The following is a 17943-nucleotide window of genomic DNA, read 5'->3' as shown; positions in this document are numbered from 1 at the left end:
ACCACATACCCACTACGGGCCCGCCGGTCTACGCCAGGGCCCGCCGCCTCGACCCAGCCAAGCTCGCCGTGGCAAAGGCCGAATTCGACGCGTTGGAGCACCTCGGCATCGTGCGGCGCTCCGATAGCGCGTGGGCCTCGCCACTGCACATCATGCCAAAGCCGGGGGGTGGATGGCGCCCGTGTGGCGACTACCGCCGTCTCAATGACGCTACCACCCCCGACAGGTACCCGATCCCGCATATTCAGGACTTTTCCGCCCGTTTGGCGGGACGGGTCATCTTTTCGAAAATTGACCTGATACGGGGCTACCACCAGGTACCTGTCCGGGCGGCCGACGTCCCGAAGACGGCCGTCATCACGCCGTTCGGCCTGTTCGAATTTTTGCGGATGCCGTTTGGCCTCAAGAACGCGGCCCAGGCATTCCAGCGCTTGATGGACGGCGTGCTGCGCGACCTGCCGTTTCTTTTCGTCTATCTGGACGACATCCTCGTTCTAGCACGTCCCGCGCCGAGCACCTCCTCCACCTCCGAACACTGTTCGGTCGCCTCAGCGAGCACGGCTTAATTGTCAACCCGGTCAAATGCCACTTCGGCACGACGACCGTTGACTTTTTGGGCCACCGCATCACCAAGACCGGGGCCGTGCCACTGCCGACCAAGGTCGAGGCCATCACCACGTTCCCGCGTCCCCGTTCCATCAAGGCCCTCCAAGAGTTCCTCGGCATGGTGAATTTTTATCACCGATTCGTGCCCCGCGCTGCTCAGCTCATGCAGCCCCTTTACGAGGCCCTCCGGGGCAAGCCGGCCAAGCATGACATTGTTTGGTCCGCGGCCATGGACGCGGCTTTCGCCAGTGCCAAACGGGCCCTCGCCGACGCAACGCTGCTGGCTCACCCGGTGCTCAACGCGCCCATCGCCCTCACTACGGACGCCTCCAACTACGCGGTGGGCGCCGTCCATGAGCAATGGGTGGACGGGGTTTGGCAGCCACTCGCTTTTTTCAGCCGGCAACTCCGGCCGAACGAGTTAAACTACAGCACGTTCGACCGCGAGCTGCTCGGGCTATTCCTGGCCGTTCGCCATTTCCGACACCTCCTGGAGGGCCGCCCGTTCACGGCTTTCGTCGACCACAAGCCGTTGGTCTATGCAATGGCTAAGGTCACGGAGCCGTGGTCGGCCCGCCAGCAGCGCCACCTCTCCGCCGTGTCGGAATTCACCACGGACATCCAGCACGTCGCCGGCAAAGACAATGCCGTGGCCGACTGCCTTTCGCGGGCCAGCGCGAACGCGGTCCACCTCGGCGTGGACTTCACGCTCATGGCGGCTGACCAGACCACCGACGCCTCGGTGCAGGCACTCCGCGTGGCGGACACGGGCCTCCGCCTGGCCGACATCCCCTTCGCGGGCACCGTCCTGCTCTGCGACGTCTCCCAGGGCCAGCCTCGCCCCATCGTGCCCGTTTCCTGGCAGCGCCGCATCTTCGCCTCCATCCACGGCCTTTCTCACCCGGGCCGGAAAGCTTCTCAGAAGCTGGTGTCGGCGCGTTTCGTCTGGCAAGGCCTTCGACGAAACATCCGCGACTGGGCCAACGCCTGCATGGCCTGCCAGCGAGCCAAGGTGCCAGCGAGCAGCCAAACACGCCCGGGCAGGTCCAGACTCGCCTTTCCAAGGCTCGCCCTTGATACCCGGGCATGCCCGGTATAGCTTTTGCTGGGCAAACTTCCCGACATAAATGTGTATATATATTGTTGCCCGAAAAACGGGCTGGTCAGAATACCTGAGCTGTTTTGTTTCAATAAAGCAACTCGGACGAATTCCGTCTTTGGTCGCGTCAATTCTTTTGACTCGCGTTGGAGCGCAGTTCCTTCAAACACATATTATTAGCTTTTTAAACCGTCACTAATGCTACTTATAATATTAAACAAAGAAATTTGGAGGAATCCCGACATCCGTGAGGTAAGTTTTACTTACATAACTGAGCGAAGATCTACTGTAATCTATATACCCCACAAGGGTTGGGCAAATAACATGACCCTTCCTGCCGCTGAAGTGGCGTTTTTCGTAGCTACCTTATCAAACCCACCAATTAAGGTTTTGTTTTGAAAACCACCAATGAAACCCAATTTTCCTGCTGTTTAACACGAAACTGAAAGGAAGGAGAAGCCTGTGTTGTGCTCATTTACCAAGCAGCTAGCTAGCGCTTGCCAAGCCAGCCTTTACTTAACGGTTTTAAGTGGAGTGCTTGCTCGAATGCTTGAACCACTTGGCGATCTCTCCACAAGAACATTGGTAAATAACCACACATCCAATGTTCTTGAGACCCGACCATAGATCGACTGTAATCTATATACCCCAAAGAGGAATGACACTTCCTGCCGCTCCCGTAGTGAACGAGTAAATTAAAATGTCGGTCGGTGGAGTCAGCCTTCGTCATGACATCATAGATGTAATGATGTAGTGTAACGGCCGGACACAAAGCTGCCTCTACTTTAATATTGTTACGTTTGTGAGGGGGTAGGCAATGAAATACCTTACGCCAGGTAGGATTGTATAGGTAGTGTGCTCCGACTGTCGTGAAGAAGAAGAAACCCTCATGTAACTTAAGTCAGCTCCGTGTGTCTGGTAAGGGCGTGTCTTTGTACAAGGGGTAGTGCTATATTAATTAGGTAGGGGTTAAGGGTAAATCCCCTGTATGTAAATGCCTCTGTGATTTTTCCTTTGTTCCTTATGAGTACAGAAACACATTAATTTTTTCACTTTCGTTTTCCCCTTGTGTTGTATACGAGTGCGTATGGGGGCGCCCCAATTTAGGAACTTTAGGTAATGCACATTTCTTGTTCCCTGGGATTTCTTTTATTAACCCAGTTAATTGTTGAATTTTAATTCCTGGTCCTGTCCCATTTATTTGTTGGTGGTTCGGAAAACCCGCTTCGCGCCGTCCGTCCAGGTAAGCTTCACTACCCTCCACGACTCCTCGCGCGTATAAAGAAGATCCGCCATAGTTGACTGAATGCCTCGGAGGTAAGCTCGATCGGTCATTCGTCTGAGGCCGGTCTTTATCGGCACGGACAGGACAATATATAGAAGATGATATATTTTAACCTCCAGTAACTTTGCAGTCACTACGAAGGGATTATTGTTATGATTAGATTTACTATAATATTAACGATACGTTATCATAATTCTGAAAATAATATTACTAAAAAAAACCCGAGGCTAATTCCTTACTTCCGCGTTATTTGTACCGTACACCGCTTCAATCTAGAAACCTTGCAATAACGACAAAGGGACTGCAGTGTTACGATTATATTTACTGTATTATTGGTATTAACGCTATTATCATGATTACGAAAACAACACCACTGTATTAAGAAACCTGGGATAATTTGTCCGGAGCGGCCTGAAGGTGAAGCATGAAGGCATGAAGCCTAAGGCCTATACGTACTGTGTCGTTGGAAGACCCGTAATAGTAAGGGAAACATATGAAAATCTGTTAACTAAATTGTTACCAAAAAATTTCTTCACCAATATGTTTGTAAAGGTGTGTAATAACATGTGTTAAAATGTTGAAGGTCAACTCCCGTGGGAAACCCAGAAAAAAAGCTGTTGAATTCGGGTACCGAAAAATTATTTTCGAGAATTTTTATTTTTTTAAATCGGCCCTTAAGTAACTTATGAGGGGTCAAATAAGGGTTTTTCATGATTCTGAGTTGATTGTTAACATTTATACTTCACCACAGACACTCCTTTGTGGAAAAATAATTTCTAAATATATCTCATTTTCTACTTTGCATGACATGGAATCTAGCAATATGGATGAAGACGTTACTCCACCTGTGCTCAATTGCTTCATCTGTGCACGCTCGGATACACCAGCTGAAAGGCTCATACAGGCAACTCCAAAGGGATACTCAACTTTATTGAAACAAGCAGAAACTGTCGAAAATGTTACTGTTGTGGAACGTATGAAGGAGGCTCAAAAGGAAGGAAAACTGAGGTACCACCAGAAGTGTAAAAATGCTCTGTACAACAACTTTGTTGCAACCACCAAGAAGTCAGCTCAAGCATCAAAGGCAGAGAAAGAGTCATCAAAGTTGAAGAGAAGACGCACTACTTGTGAGTTCAGTTCATCAACCGGCTGCAGTTCTAGAAGATCACAGTCAGTTGACCTCCTGTATAAGGATGTATGCATTCTTTGCAACCAACCAGCCCAGCTCTACAAAAATAATCCAGCACAAGCTAGAAAGAAATACAGAGTGCCAGATAATTTGACTGCAGATACACTGAAGGCAAGCTTGCTGAAGACAGCACGGAGTCGCGGGGATGACTGGGGCACTGAAGTCACTGGACGCCTGGAAGGAATCAACGACTTGGTAGCAGAAGAAACACTGTACCATTTGCGATGCAAACTTATGTTTGCGAGAGGTGACAGTTTGTCCAAGACTGATGAGGAAGGAAAAAGGAAGAGAGGACAGAGGAGTATTGATGAGGAGCGAGAGGCAGTTTTTATTGAATTCTGCGAATGGTTAGACTCAGAATTAGAGCATGGGGTAATGAACATGGACCAAGTCCATGAAAAGCTGCAGGAGTTTGATCAGTCACCAGAGAAGAGCCTTTCTTATTCAAAGCATTGGCTAAAGATAAAACTTCTAGAGAAATACGAAGACACCTTGTATTTCACAACACAGGAAAGAAGGGCAGATGTACTCTGTCTCAAAGATGGCACCGACAATATTCTGCGAGAGCATCATGCTAATCTTGACCATGGAGATGAGAAGACTCAGATCATAAAGACGGCACTCAAGTTCATATCCAATGATATTGCCTTGATTGATTTAGGTTCAAAGTCATACCCCACCACACACAGTATGACTGACATCGATCGTCAGCTGACACTTGTTCCTGCAAGCCTTCAGATGTTCTTGAGACCGATTGTCAAGACAGACGAAAAAGTTTCCGTTTGGGGGCAGAATTTTATTAAGGCCTGTCGACCTCGGTCTGGAGTATTGCCACACCAAATGGGGCTTGCCATACAACTTGATCATAGATTTGGGTCAAAATGGATGCTCAACAAGTTCCACCGGCTGGGATACACTGAGTCTTACACGGAGACACAAAACTACAAATACTGCTTCCTTAATAGTAGGAGTGGAGATGATGTTCCAGATACTTCTGGCACTCTTGACACCATTGTGGAGGAAACCGATGAACAGATCAATGATGAGGTTGCGGTTGATGCTGCGCTTGAGGATCAATCAGTGATGACAGCCAAAGTGCCAGCCAGTGAAAGTGAATTGTCAAGTAATGATCAGGTGGTCTTTATGGAGGTTGGGGAAACAAACAATGCAGTCACTCAGTTTGTTGGAGACAATATAGATTTAAACATTGTCTCTATTCACGGAAACACTCCCTTTCACTCAATGGGTTGGATCGAAGTCACCTCTCCGGCACCACCTTTGCCAGATCCACAGACAACAGCAGCTTTCCCCCGGGTGAAGTTGAAGGCACTCGACAAAGCTAAGATCCTGAGAGGAACTGAAGTAAAGATTATTCCATTTACGAACAGGAAACAGATAGGAACGAACGCGATCATGTTTCTCCCCCTCGCTGAGCTTTCCTCCTCCCTGGCTCATGATCAGCCACTCCTCACTCCAGGTGACACACTCTGGGCAGTGGCAGGAGTGATCAAACCAGAGACTCTACCTCCAACAGAGGGTGCAGCTGCACAACATTCACTCCGTGCCTACCTGCAGACCCGGGACTGGATCCTTCTACAGAGCATGTCTCTGAACCCCAGTGACTATGGATGGACAATAGGTGTGCATGGGTATGAGGCAGTTCCAACACTGGACCCCACGGCTCCTGAGGAGCTATTGCAGTTCACGAGCTGTAATTGTCATGGAGATTGCAGCAACCGGCGATGCAGCTGCAAGAAGAATGGGGTCACGTGCATCTCGGCCTGTGGAGTCTGTAACGGCATTACATGCAGAAACTGCAGTCATGATGTTGTTGAGTCTGAAGAAGACATAGACAATGACTGTTGAAACTTCTGACATTGTGAATGAGAAATAACTCTTGAGTATTATATATGTATGTGAAATAAAAGCTACTTTGTGTGTAAATGTAAAAGTGAAATATAAATGTTAACAATCAACTCAGAATCATGAAAAACCCTTATTTGACCCCTCATAAGTTACTTAAGGGCCGATTTAAAAAAATAAAAATTCTCGAAAATAATTTTTCGGTACCCGAATTCAACAGCTTTTTTTCTGGGTTTTCCACGGGAGTTGAACTTCAACATTTTAACACATGTTATTACACACCTTTACAAACATATTGGTGAAGAAATTTTTTGGTAACAATTTAGTTAACAGATTTGTGAAATATCTCATAAAATGCCCTTACTATAACGTCTATGCTTTCGATATTTGATGGTCATTTTAACAATCGGTTTGTTTGTGTTTCACACTGAATGAAAAGCATAAAGGTAGAGCATACAGATTGTGATATATGACAGGTTTGGCGATATGTTCGGCATGAACAAAATTGGAATTAAAATGGTGGTGTGTGGAGAGTCAGCTGCCGTATGCCGTAATGACATCAGATGTAATCACATCACCCTGTCATATGACCATATCCTCAGCTCTGATTGGTATATGTTTGAGGGGACATACATACATACATACATACATACATGGATAGACAAACACTGTTCTAGACTTCTTTGCCCTATGGGCAACGCTGTAAAAAGGATCTTCTGGTAAACAGTTGCACATTGGCTTAGCCAATGGTCTTGCACATCGGCCTTGCTCCCCAGCTCTCTCTGTGCTCTGTCCCCCAAATATTCTTACAGGTCGCACAAGATCTGCCAGCCACCCTCTGATGGTTAAACTGCTGAAATCTCGGCTCTCTGCTCACCTTCACTCTTTCATTCCTCTTTTCTCCCACCTCTGGAACAAACTCCCACACTCCCTTCAATCCCACTTCTCCCTCCAAGTCTTTAAAACAGCTGTTCACCACCATCTCTTATCTTCCCCCATCCAAAACCTTGATCTTTTCTACCCCCACTAATTCACCCCAGATCCACCTTGTTTGAAATTCCAACATCTCCCACCCCCCCTTCCCATGCCTCCCCCCCCCCAAAGCCCTCTCCCTCCAACAGATCTCTTGATGTCCCTGCTCTCAGATTTTGTGTTTGTGTTCCTCCCCCTCTCGCCCCATCTTGTCTACCGCTCCCCATGTTATATGTTTTATGTGTCGGTTTGTCTTTCTGTGTGATTAATGTTGGTTCTTTCACGAGCCTCGATCTTGTATACAAAAAAAAAAGAAAAAAAAAAAAAAGAAGCCTTTTAGGCATGAGTTTAGCATCTGCACTACTACTATGATAACTACTACTACAACTATCACTACCAACACCACTACTACTACCACGACGACATCGACTACTACCAGTAGTACTACTACTACTACTACTACTACCTCTACTACCATGACGACAACTACCATGACAATGACTACCACTACTACTATCACGACTACTACCATGACGATGACAACGACGACTACTACTACTACTACCACGACGATGACGACGACGACGACTACTACTACTACTACTACTACTACTACTACTACCACGACGATGACAACGACGACGACTACTACAACCACGACGATGACAACGACGACTATTACTACTACTACCACGACGGTGACAACGATGACTACTACTACTACGATGACAACGACGACTACTACTACTACTACCATGGCGATGACAACGACGACTACTACTACTACCACGACGATGACAACGACGACTACTACTATTACTACCATGGCGATGACAACGACGACTACTACTACTACGATGACAACGACGACTACTACTACTACTACTACCATGGCGATGACAATGACGACTACTACTACTACTACCACGACGATGACAACGACGACTACTACTACTACCATGGCGATGACAACGACGACTACTACTACTACTACTACTACCACGACGATGACAACGACGACTACTACTACTACTACCATGGCGATGGCAACGACGACTACTACTACTACTACCATGGCGATGACAACGACTACTACTACTACTACTACCACGACGATGACAACGACGACTACTACTACTACTACCATGGCGATGACAACGACGACTACTACTACTACTACTACCATGGCGATGACAACGACGACTACTACTACTACTACTACCACGACGATGACAACGACGACTACTACTACTACTACCATGGCGATGACAACGACGACTACTACTACTACTACCATGGCGATGACAACGACGACTACTACTACTACTACTACCACGACGATGACAACGACGACTACTACTACTACTACGATGACAACGACGACTACTACTACTACCACGACGATGACAACGACGACTACTACTACTACTACTACCACGACGATGACAACTATGACTACTACCACGATGGAAATGACTACTACCACTACTACTATCACGACGACGACCACTACCACGATGATGACGACTACTACTACTACTACTACTACTACTACTACTATTATGACGAGTACTACGTCTACCATGATGACTACTACGACAACGACTACTACTACTACGGAAATGACTAATACTACTACTTCCAATACTACTACTACTACGACTACTACTTCGTGATTTTCATCTTGAGAGGTCGACCAAAGAATATTTTGGCCATTTCTTTCATCAATTTGCTGACCAAGCCAAACGTTCAACTGGAACCGACTGAAGTAGGAATTTGTAATTTGTTCCGGATGCCGGCGATAATTCGCATCCTCTTCGTGAAAGTCACAGTGGGATATTTAACGTCCACCAGCTAATGCTAGCAGATGGGACACACGGATTAACAGAAGGCGCCAATTTACAGTGCTGCACATATAGTCAGGTCGGGAATCGAACCCAGACAAGATACCTCAAAGGTAAATGTGTTCCCTCCTTCGCTATTCGTTAGTAGACGTTAACCCACGGTGTCCTTCGCAAAGGGTAGGCGAGTTATCGCCGGCACCATGACCAAATTACAAATTCCCGCCTGAACCAGCAGAGGGCACTGCATCAGAGGCACAGGCACGACCTCAGCCAATGATGCCTTGAGCTGAGCCCTGCAGCCTTGTGCTGCATACATACGAAGAAGAAGAATGCAAAAGAAAAACAATCGCTGTAGTTTTGCTGACTCTCAGCAGGGGTCGCTGTTTCATGTTTCATAAACATCGACATCGACTTATCATAAGACTTATGATCAAGCTTTACTTGCGTCGTTGGACCGAACCTGCGACACATAAATTGTTAGCCCCCGTTGGACGAAGTCCGAGAAGGGGGTTTATGGATTGGCTCTTGTCTGTGCGTCAGTGCGTGCATGCGTCCGTCCATCACCGCATCCTGGACATTCATTTACCGATCAAACTTGGCAAAAAGATAATGAACATGCACGCCATTTTATTTCGAGATCAGATCCAAGATGGCCGACTGGTGGCCATCTTTGTTACTTAAACGTGTCCCCAACAATTTATCGGACATGCATGGTCCGATTTTGTTCAAACTTGGCACAGGCACATTACATGATGGCATACACGTGCACCTCACTTTATTTTGCGATCTGATCAAAGATGGCCGACTGATAGACTGGCGGCCATTTTACTTGTAAACTAGAAGGGCACTCGGTCGAGCGCATACCTTCGCCAGGTTGAACAGTTTGTTTTGTATCCCACTGATAGGCCGGATCTGGATTCGGACCTGAACCCAAATCTAATCGGCTTGTTCTTGTCACCTAACAAACTCGTCCATAACTTTTTAACTATCATGTTATATTTCGCTTTTCGCCCGATCCCTCGATGGTGAAGAAACACTTAAAAATTAAATAATTCTCATATCCGAATCCATATTCAGATCTTCACCAAAATCGAATCGATTCTTCCTTGTCACACACACAACCCGGTCCACCAAGTTTCGTCCAAATCCGTCCACAGCTTTTGGAGATATCTTGCTACGTATCGTTTTGGCTCTATCTCCCAATGGTGAAGAATCACTTAAAAACTCTACTAGCCGGATCCGAATCCGGATCTCCACCAATATCTAATCATTTCATCCTTGTCACATACGCTACATCTCTGCCAAATTTCGTCCAAATCCGTCCACAACTTTTTGAGATATTTTGTTTACAAACGGACGGACAGACAAACGGACAGACAGGCGTGAAAACATAACCTCCATCCACCTTTGGTGGCGGAGGTAACAACAGCTCTGCCACCAAAAGTCCGGTTTCCCATGTTTCACTCTATTTTTCATCCTCATTGACATTTACAGAAAGATATGCCATATGGTTGTGAAGTGCAACATGATGTGTTTGATTAAATCCGTCAGTGAAGCGATTGACAGTCGGTAGATAATATTTGATCTAAAATGGATGATTGATCTAAAATGGATGATTGATCTAAAATGGATGATTGATCTAAAATGGATGATTTTTTTTTTTTTTTTTTTTGTTTGTATACTGAATCGAGGCTCGTGAAAGAGCTAACATTTATTTCACAAACAAACAAACAAAACAAACCAGACAAACAAAATATACAAAAAGAGGGAGCGGAAGACAAGATGGGGAGAGAAGGGGAAGCACACAACCACAACATTGGAGAGCAGGGAGAGGACCGAAATTGGGGGCAGGAGCGTGGGAGGGGGAGGGGGGGGGGGGGAGAGAGGTATAAAACACAAGGGGACCGAAATTAGCGGGGGTAGAAAAGATCAAGGTTTTGGATGGGGGAGGATAAGAGATGGTGGTGGACAGCTGTTTTAAAGACCTGGAGGGTGGAGTGGGATTGAAGAGAGTGAGGGAGTTTGTTCCAGAGGTGGGAGAAAAGAGGAATGAAGGAGTGAAGGTGAGCAGAAAGTCTTCATTTTGGCAGTTTAACCATAAGAGGGTTGCAGGCAGATCTTGTGCGACCTGTAGGAATATTTGGGGGACGGAGCCGAGAGAGGGCTGGGGGGGCAAGGCCAGAGAGGAGACGGTAGAAGACGGAAAGACCACCAACCTGCCTGCGGTGAGTGAGTGAAAGGCCCTTGGAGTTAGCTTCATCGCGGGAGATTCCAATGATTCTGAACGCTTTGGTTTCAACAGCGTGGAGACGGGCTAGGTGTGAGGCAGGAGCACCAGACCAGAGGGGAGAGCAGTATTCCATAGAGCTGCGGATGAAAGCCTTGTATGTGGTGAGGAGCTCAGGTGTGCCAAGGAAGGACTTCGCACGACGGAGGATGCCCAGTCGGCGACTGGCTTTGGAGGCCAGATTTGGAGGCCAGATTTGAAATGTGGTTTTCCCAGGAAAGATCATGGCAAATAGTGAGACCCAAAAGCTTGAGTGACAGAACTTCTTGGAGAGGATTATTCAGAAAGTGGATGGGAGGGTTTTCCAGTCGGTCTTTTCGGAGAGACATCGTAAGAGTGTGAGATTTATCAGGATTGAAAGACATGTTCCATTTGTTTGCCCAGTCTGTGATTTTGTCCAGGTCTGCAGAGAGTGAGGAGGCTGCAGACTGCCGATCTGAGGGATGAGGAATGGAGCGACAGAGAGTAGCGTCGTCAGCAAAGAGATAGAGAGGATTTTCAAGAGAGTCAGAGAGATCATTGATGAAGACCAGAAAAAGCACAGGGCCCAGAACACTACCTTGGGGAACTCCAGCCTGAACAGGAAGAGGAGATGAGAGAAACCCATTCAGGGCCACACGTTGACTACGACCAGAGAGGAAGTCCGCCAGCCATGCGTGGAGATTTCCATGGATACCAAAGGAGGAGGGTTTGGTGAGCAGAGCAGGGTGCCAGACCGTATCGAAGGCACGTGAAATGTCAAGGGAGACAGCTCTATATTCATGTTTGGCGTTGAGGACCTCCATCCATTGTTGAGAAAGCAGAAGCAGCATGTCCAGAGTAGAGTGACCAGGTCTGAAACCAAATTGATGATCAGAGATCAAGCCATTGGAGAAGAGGAAAGATTTCATATCTGAAGCAATGATGGATTCCATGACTTTGCTGATAATTGGGAGAAGGCTGATTGGTCTGTAGTTGCTGGGATCTGTTTTTGCACCTTTTTTGTGCAAAGCGGTGATGTTGGCTGATTTCCAAGCAGATGGCAGATGACCTTGAGCAAAAGAGAGGGTGAAGAGAACAGAGAGAGGGAGTGAAAGAGCGGAAGAACATGATTTTAGGACCCGTGGGCTGATGCCGTCAGGACCAGTTGCAGAATCAGAGTCGAGGGTTGACAGAAACTTTTCCACCTTGTCAGGAGGAAAGGACACAGAGTCCAGGAGCAGCTGGGTACGACTGGGTACGGTGGGTACAGAGAGGGATGGGTTTGGGACACAAGATTTAGAGGCAAACACAGAGTTGAGGCATTCAGCTTTTTCACGTGCGGAGTCAGCCGTTAAGCCGTTTGAGGTGAGGGAGGGGATGGAGGGGGAACAAACACCAGAAACAGATTTGACCAGTTGCCACCAGGATTTGGAAGAGGGAGACAGATAAGAGAGTTCGGTCTTGAGAACGGTGAGATATTGTTTCCTGGCTCTCCTGAGGGTGGACACACACTTGTTTCGGGCTTTGTGAAAGGAAATGAGATTTCCTTCCGTTGGATTTGCTTTCCAGGAGACGAAAGCAAGTTGTTTCAGGGCAACAGCCTCACCACAAGAATCCGTGTACCATGGACGGGAGGAAGGGTATGACAACTGAAGACGAGATGGGATAAATCTGTGCATGAGAGAGAGCAATTTACTTTGAAAGAATTCCCAGGATGAGTTGATGTCAGAGGCGGTCGAGATGGGAGACCAGTCCAGATGATTGATGGCTGCTTGAAGACCGTGCCAGTTGGCCTGAGTGAAATGCCAGACTCGTCGACGCTGAGGAGGCTCTCTGAGAATGGTCAGAGAGATGTCCACTTTGACAGGCACATGATCAGATGAGCCGATTGGAGCAGAAGAAGAGCAGCAGACATTTTCAGGGAAGTTTGTCATAACCAAATCCAGAAGAGAAGATGCTCCGTTGACTGAGATCCGGGTCGGGAAATTGACAGATTGTGTCAGTCCCAGTGAGTCGCAGAAGTCCTTTGCTGAAGAGCCATGGCTGGTGAGAGAGGTACCCACACCCAGCCAACTGGCATGGTGACAATTGAAATCACCACATATGAGGAAGAGAGAGTTGGGATGGGTAGATAGAAGTTGGTCCATATTATCAGACAGCGAGATGGAGATGGAGTCATCGCTGTTTGGTGGACGGTACAACACACATATGAACAAAAGGTGGGAGCGAAGGGGAAGCCGTAGCCAAAGGTATTCCTGGGGGTGAGGTGGAGAGAGGGCAGTGCAGGGCGAGTGAGGAAGAGAGTTTTTTATAAAGATAGCAACCCCACCTCGGTATGATTGATCTAAAATGGATGATTGATCTAAAATGGATGATTGATCTAAAATGGATTATTGATCTAAAATGGATGATTGATCTAAAATGGATTATTGATCTAAAATGGATGATTGATCGAAAATGGATGATTGATCTAAAATGGATGATTGATCTAAAATGGATGATTGATCTAAAATGGATGATTGATCTAAAATGGATGATTGATCTAAAATGGATGATTGATCTAAAATGGATGATTGATCTAAAATGGATGATTGATCTAAAATGGATGATGGATCTAAAATGGATGATTGATCTAAAATGGATGATTGATCTAAAATGGATGATTGATCTAAAATGGATGATTGATCTAAAATGGATGATTGATCTAAAATGGATGATTGATCTAAAATGGATGATTGATCTAAAATGGATGATTGATCTAAAATGGATTATTGATCTAAAATGGATGATTGATCTAAAATGGATGATTGATCTAAAATGGATGATTGATCTAAAATGGATGATTGATCTAAAATGGATGATTGATCTAAAATGGATTATTGATCTAAAATGGATGATTGATCTAAAATGGATGATTGATCTAAAATGGATTATTGATCTAAAATGGATGATTGATCGAAAATGGATGATTGATCTAAAATGGATGATTGATCTAAAATGGATGATTGATCTAAAATGGATGATTGATCTAAAATGGATGATTGATCTAAAATGGATTATTGATCTAAAATGGATGATTGATCTAAAATGGATGATTGATCTAAAATGGATGATTGATCTAAAATGGATGATTGATCTAAAATGGATGATGGATCTAAAATGGATTATTGATCTAAAATGGATGGTTGATTGAAAATGGATGATTGATCTAAAATGGATTATTGATCTAAAACGGATGCTTGATCGAAAATGGATGATTGATCTAAAATGGATGATTGATCTAAAATGGATGATTGATCTAAAATGGATGATGGATCTAAAATGGATGATGGATCTAAAATGGATGATTGATCTAAAATGGATGATTGATCTAAAATGGATGATTGATCTAAAATGGATGATGGATCTAAAATGGATGATTGATATAAAATGGATGATGGATCTAAAATGGATGATTGATCTAAAATGGATGATGGATCTAAAATGGATGATTGATATAAAATGGATGATGGATCTAAAATGGATGATGGATCTAAAATGGATGATGGATCTAAAATGGATGATGGATCTAAAATGGATGATTGATATAAAATGGATGATGGATCTAAAATGGATGATGGATCTAAAATGGATGATGGATCTAAAATGGATGATTGATATAAAATGGATGATGGATCTAAAATGGATGATTGATATAAAATGGATGATTGATCTAAAATGGATGATTGATCTAAAATGGATGATTGATCTAAAATGGATGATTGATCTAAAATGGATGATTGATCTAAAATGGATGATTGATCTAAAATGGATGATTGATCTAAAATGGATGATGGATCTAAAATGGATGATGGATCTAAAATGGATGATTGATATAAAATGGATGATTGATCTAAAATGGATGATTGATCTAAAATGGATGATTGATATAAAATGGATGATTGATCTAAAATGGATGATGGATCTAAAATGGATGATGGATCTAAAATGGATGATGGATCTAAAATGGATGATTGATATAAAATGGATGATGGATCTAAAATGGATGATGGATCTAAAATGGATGATGGATCTAAAATGGATGATTGATATAAAATGGATGATGGATCTAAAATGGATGATTGATATAAAATGGATGATTGATCTAAAATGGATGATTGATCTAAAATGGATGATTGATCTAAAATGGATGATTGATCTAAAATGGATGATTGATCTAAAATGGATGATTGATCTAAAATGGATGATTGATCTAAAATGGATGATGGATCTAAAATGGATGATGGATCTAAAATGGATGATTGATATAAAATGGATGATTGATATAAAATGGATGATTGATCTAAAATGGATGATTGATCTAAAATGGATGATTGATATAAAATGGATGATTGATCTAAAATGGATGATTGATATAAAATGGATGATTGATCTAAAATGGATGATGGATCTAAAATGGATGATTGATATAAAATGGATGATTGATCTAAAATGGATGATTGATCTAAAATGGATGATTGATCTAAAATGGATGATTGATCTAAAATGGATGATTGATATAAAATGGATGATGGATCTAAAATGGATGATTGATATAAAATGGATGATTGATATAAAATGGATGATGGATCTAAAATGGATGATTGATATAAAATGGATGATTGATCTAAAATGGATGATGGATCTAAAATGGATGATTGATCTAAAATGGATGATTGATCTAAAATGGATGATTGATCTAAAATGGATGATGGATCTAAAATGGATGATTGAGCTAAAATGGATGATTGATCTAAAATGGATGATGGATCTAAAATGGATGATTGATCTAAAATGGATGATTGATCTAAAATGGATGATTGATATAAAATGGATGATGGATCTAAAATGGATGATTGATATAAAATGGATGATTGATAAAAAATGGATGATGGATCTAAAATGGATGATTGATATAAAATGGATGATTGATATAAAATGGATGATTGATCTAAAATGGATGATTGATCTGAAATGGATGATGGATCTAAAATGGATGATTGATATAAAATGGATGATTGATATAAAATGGATGATGGATCTAAAATGGATGATTGATATAAAATGGATGATTGATATAAAATGGATGATTGATATAAAATGGATGATGGATCTAAAATGGATGATTGATATAAAATGGATGATTGATATAAAATGGATGATTGATCTAAAATGGATGATTGATATAAAATGGATGATTGATATAAAATGGATGATTGATATAAAATGGATGATTGATATAAAATGGATGATGGATCTAAAATGGATGATTGATCTAAAATGGATGATTGATATAAAATGGATGATGGATCTAAAATGGATGATTGATCTGAAATGGATGATTGATCTAATATGGATGATTGATCTAAAATGCATGATGGATCTAAAATGCATGATGGATCTAAAATGGATGATTGATATAAAATGGATGATTGATATAAAATGGATGATTGATCTAAAATGGATGATTGATATAAAATGGATGATTGATATAAAATGGATGATTGATATAAAATGGATGATTGATATAAAATGGATGATGGATCTAAAATGGATGATTGATATAAAATGGATGATTGATATAAAATGGATGATGGATCTAAAATGGATGATTGATCTGAAATGGATGATTGATCTAATATGGATGATTGATCTAAAATGCATGATGGATCTAAAATGCATGATGGATCTAAAATGGATGATGGATCTAAAATGGATGATTGATCTGAAATGGATGATTGATATAAAATGGATGATTGATATAAAATGGATGATGGATCTAAAATGGATGATTGATATAAAATGCATGATGGATCTAAAATGGATGATGGATCTAAAATGGATGATTGATCTGAAATGGATGCTTGATCTAATATGGATGATTGATCTAAAATGCATGATGGATCTAAAATGGATGATGGATCTAAAATGGACGCCATCGCTGGTAAATGGAGGGAAGGAATTATGGATTTATCGCCCCTAAAGTGGCTGGAGGCATTATGTTTTCGGGTTGTCCATTCATCCTCGTTTTTCTCAGCAACCACATGTCTGATTGAGACGAAACTTTCAGGGTAGGAGCGACACCCATGCAGAATGGTTTCATGATAAGTGACGTCATAGGTCACGTGTTATGGCAGCCATCTTGGATTAAACGCAAATAATTAAAAAATATATTTATCGGGAACCACTGAATGGAAAAATTTGAAACTTGGCACATTGTCTTGTACTTCCAAAGGGGAACAAAGGCATGATAATGATATCATTGGTGAAGTGGTATGCCAGCCATAAATGTTTTAAACAAATGCCTTATCCTAAAAATCTGAAATTGCATGCACATGATCTATGACACATTTGTATTGAAATATTAATTTTGTGATCACATAGGTCACATGGTTTGGCAGCCATATTGGATTTAACCCAAAACCTTTTTTAAAACATCTTCTGGCTGGTGTTATTGGAAACGCCTATGTTGCACAACTGGACTTGTAAGATGCTTTAGCTAATGTGGGAAGCCCCTCTTTGTGGGTGGGCTCCGCGGGCACCTCACGGAGGCTCTGCATACATCTAATGCTCTCTGTGGTTCAGTTTCTCTCTGGTTTCGTTTTACATTAATGTGATGTAATTTTGTAAACATCGTATGAAAATGTGGCATTGAAGCGCGGTGCTACGCGCGCTAACTTATCCGCCACAGCATCCCTATGGAGCCTTTTTGATCTGAATTTTTTTTTGAATGTATTGCACACTGTAATCTGGTAAACGGGGAGGAGGGGGGGGGGAGGTGAAGCAGTGAGGGGAGGT

The sequence above is a fragment of the Myxine glutinosa genome, chromosome 5 (assembly GCF_964187855.1).
Source record: "Myxine glutinosa chromosome 5, kmMyxGlut1.1, whole genome shotgun sequence".
NCBI lineage: Eukaryota > Metazoa > Chordata > Myxini > Myxiniformes > Myxinidae > Myxine > Myxine glutinosa.
The sequence above is the reverse complement of the archived record's forward strand: the minus strand, read 5'-3'. Positions refer to the sequence as shown.